This window comes from Suncus etruscus, chromosome 1 (genome assembly GCF_024139225.1).
Source record: "Suncus etruscus isolate mSunEtr1 chromosome 1, mSunEtr1.pri.cur, whole genome shotgun sequence".
Lineage (NCBI taxonomy): Eukaryota > Metazoa > Chordata > Mammalia > Eulipotyphla > Soricidae > Suncus > Suncus etruscus.
Window position 1 is genome coordinate 75,507,881 of NC_064848.1, and position 4,522 is coordinate 75,512,402.

The following is a 4,522-nucleotide window of genomic DNA, read 5'->3' on the forward strand; positions in this document are numbered from 1 at the left end:
CTGTCCTCAGCAGCTTTTACTCTGCTAATGAAACATTCCAGTGTGTTTTTCATTTTGCCTACCAAGGTTTTCAGACCTGTTATTTCAGTTTGGAGTTTATGTTCATAACTTCCTAAATCTCTGTTGTGATTCATTCAGTTCATTTCATACTTTCTTTGAGTTCATGAGCATCCTCCATATTTCTCCTTTAAAGACTTTGAGAGGCTAAACAGGTGATTGGTACTTGTTCTGTCATCAGAGTTATGATCTATATTCTTTAAGCATGGTGGAAGTCTGCACTGTTTCCCCATTGTCACACTTGCTGAATGGCATTTTTCTATGTGCCATGCTGGGGTTTATTGACTAGGAAAAGTGCATGGCCATAGAGCAAAGCTTCTGGTTTTGTCCCTCAGGTCAGGGCAAGCTCTCCTGGCTGGTGACAGAGTTTCAGTTGCCGGTGGAGAGGCAGGGGCCCTTCTTTTATTCTGTCCCTCAGGGTGAGACCTGCTTGCCTGACTAGCAACTGTGTTCTGGATACCAGAAGAGATGTGATTTTTTTTAAACACTAGTACTCTTTTGTGCCTATTCCTTATATGTGGAATAATTAATCATATATAATAATTGATAACCAATTTAGGCATAAATTACAGGAAATAAAGCTTGAGGAGAATTACGTCCCAAGCATCTGTGCCACAAGAAAAAATTGCTGATATTATTTATTTGCTTCTAAATTTTCTATCAAGTTATCACATAAAATCTACTCTCTGGGTTTAAACTATTTAATTTCACATAAGTGATCATGCCCAGTGTGACATGAATAAAGCAAATATTCTGAAATAAAGTTGCATTGCAAAGAAACATTAGTTTTTGTTTTCTGTGGCCCCTCCCAATGCTATTTTTATATCTTCAGCTCAAGAATTTTCTCACTGTGTGCTTTTCTTTTGGTGCCTATCCTTTACTTCTGTGAATATATATCTATAAATATATGATAACTGACAGGATATAAAAGTTTAATTTTTCTTATCTAAAGTCTCAGACATTACACATCATCATATAAATTATAAATGTAACCATATGCATAGTGGCATTGCAAATATAAAAGTTTTAGCTACATAAGAGAACTAAATTTTAATCTATTGAAAACAACTAAAATATAGATAAATTTTAGAAAATATATCATAAATGACAGATCATTCCCATAATTTCAGAAATAAACCACCCATAAAATCTGAAAATTCTATTCTAGTCATATAAACTCAGTTGAAGTCACCTTTCTGCCAGGATTATATGTTAATGTATGAACTAGCTGTATTATATGTATTGAATTTACTAGAAAAGAGATAGTAATATAATTGTAATGTGCATTTACTACATATTTACTGAGTTATGTTCTGACTACTGTTATGTAACACGTTACTTCTCAAATTGGAGACTTAAAACAAGTTTTTACTATATTTCAAAGTTCTGTATTTTAAAAGATCCTCTGATTGATTCTCACTTAATGTTGCTAAATGACTGAAACTATTTTTCTATTTTAATATTTTTGTTTAGATTTTGGGCCATACCTAGTGACTCTTAGGGGCTACTCTTGGCTATGCATTCAGAAATAGCTCCTGGCTCGGGGGACTATATGCTGAGTATCAAACTCAAGTCCGCCCTGAGTCAGCCATGTGAAGGCAAATGCCCTATTACTGTACTATCGCTCTAACTTATTTTAATATATACTATAGCAATTTTAGCTACTGTACCTGACATATATTAGCTCTTGTATTCTTTCAAATGTTATGTAATATTTTTGTACTAAACATATTATACTTCATTGTTCCATTGCCTTTAATGTAGGTCACATAAAACAACTTGAAAAAATTACAACAACACTAACAGAGCAGGTTAAATCAACTAGTGGTCGCAAGTTTTAACAATTCAAATTCAATTTAAATATATAAGACTGGCATCTCTTTAGAAGGACTAACTTTAAAGTCTGAACTATTAAATTTTAATATCTAGTAATTACAGCAATGAAAAATGTATAAAAGTATTTTTATTTAATGTATGCATATATTTAAGTGGAAAGCCTAAAAACTAAAAGTTAGGTATTTTGAGGAAAAAAACAGTATTGTTCAAGTATATTTAGCAAGATGTACTTGCTCAAAATAGCTATATAGTTTATTTTCAAATTATCATTTTTTTAAGTTAAAAAGAGTCTTGGATTTTTTTGAAATTATACAACAATACAAAAAAGATGCATTTATGTGACTTAAATAAACTCTCAACAAGATTTCTAAATCATACTCGATAACATATTATTTATTCTCTATAAAGCTTTCTATTCTTTTTAAAGCTGCGGGCTCTTATTTCAGATTCAATTAAAATCAAGGTTTGATTCCCTAATTTCATTTTGTAGCTAATATTTCCTCAGAGACAAATATCTTCTATCCCCTAGACTAATCTTCTGTGTTTCCTAACAAATTAGCTGATCTCAGATATTACTTACTAAATATACATATCAGTTTAAATGTTTTCAAATACTACTTAGCAGTGTTTAGATTATCAGAAAAATCTGTAGTGGCATGAGGGAGTCTATTGCTCTCCCCTTAGGCTATACTTAACATAATTAAAATTAAAAAATAGGAAATAATGAACAAATATTATCTTAGCCTTTATATTTTATTAACTCACATATATTGATAAATTTTTAAGCTTTATTGTTTGTGAAATACAGAATTTATTAAATAAAATTCAGGCTATTGGTTCATAAAAACTAATTATTGGTATTGCCCAAAATTTTTCAGTAAAATTTCTACAATTTATGTCAGCCTCTCAAAGGCCAAGGTATGTCATAACGCTTTTATAAACTACAAGCTGTACTATATATACAAACAGATACTCAAGTCCTACCTATACACATGCAACCATTTAAATAGATACATATGAACCCAATTTACTCAGTATTAATACATAACTTGAAAAAACAGGTGAAAAATAAATATATAACTTAACTGTTAATTTTTCCTATTTACTTCCATTTCACTCATTTATTTTTTTTCAAGTGTTTTCTTTTTTTTATTTTGGAACACACCCAGTGATGTTCAGGGGTTACTCCTGGCTATGCACTCAGAAATTGCTCTTGGCTTGGGAAATCATATGGGAAGCCAGGGATCGAACCAAGGTCCTCAAGTATTCTCTTTTAACAAGGTATTGAAGAAGGCCTATAAAACACACTTGAGAAATTTTTCAGGAAATCTTGTCAACATTGAGCAATTTTCACCTTTAATAAACAAGAAACACAATGGATGATATATATTGGAAAAAATCACTTGAAAAGATATTCAAACATATTTTCAATGAAATAATAGAGACTGTGTGTGTGTGTGTGTGTGTGTGTTTTTGTGTGTATGGAGGTAGTTTTGATTTTATTTTTGGCTACCTCAGTCTGTACTCAGGGTTTACTTGCTCCTAGACTATATAGGCAAAGATCACTCCTGGCACATCTTTAAGCCAGGTGGTCATGTGGGGTTTTGGGGATTGGACCCAAGTGTGCTATGTACAAGGTAAGTGTATAATACTATATTTTATACTGTTTTTATGCCAAAGGTCGTATTTTCAATTATTATTTATTTTTAAATTTTGAGCCACACACATCTGTGCTAAGAACATCTATTCCTGTGCTCAGAGATCATTCTTCTGGAACTTGAGGGGAGGTGGCATGTGATGTTCTGAGAATCAAATCTAGGTCAGTCTACCACTTTATCTCTACTTAAATATTTAGAAATTATCTCTATTGATGGACACTCCTTCATTTTTAGGGGCCTCGTTTCTTGTTTCAGCAATGAACTCTGTCTCAATTCTATTCATATATTTTGGAAACTACTTCTTCTGTAGTTCTATTCTTAAAAATGTATGAGTAAGCTAAGTCAAGTGGATTGAATGAAGTTTATTCTAGGAAAACTTCCTGATTGATTAGTGAGTATGATGTTTCAGAAACAGATTTAGAACTAAAGAATGTTTATAGGTTGGGGCCAGAGCAATAGCAAAATGGGTAGGGTGTTTGCTTTGAACATGGCTAACCTGGATTTTATTCCAGACATTCCATATAAACTCCTGAGTTTGCCAGAAGAGATTTCTTAGAGCAAAACCAGGAATAACCCCAGAGAGCTGCTGGTGTGCCTTAAAAAAAAAGAAAAAGAAAATGTCTATAAGTTTTATTTAGAGATGTATAGGCCTTTCATGAATCTCATAGCTGCAGGTTTCATTTCAATATTAATCAATAGAAATGAAACGGTAAATTACAAAGTAGACAATTGGCAGCAAAACCAGAACCTCCTTTTTAATTCAGTATATTTGATTGCAGAATCCAGATAAATTTAAAGTTAATAGGATAATCCTTCACGTAAAAAAACTGAAAGTTATTATAGCTAACAGCTAATACCTCATGTTTATTTTATATTTTTATCAAAATCCAAAAAGATTTTTCAAAGATTGGAAAGATAATACAGGGATTGTGGTGCTTGCCTTGTACACTGCTGACACTGATGCATATGTG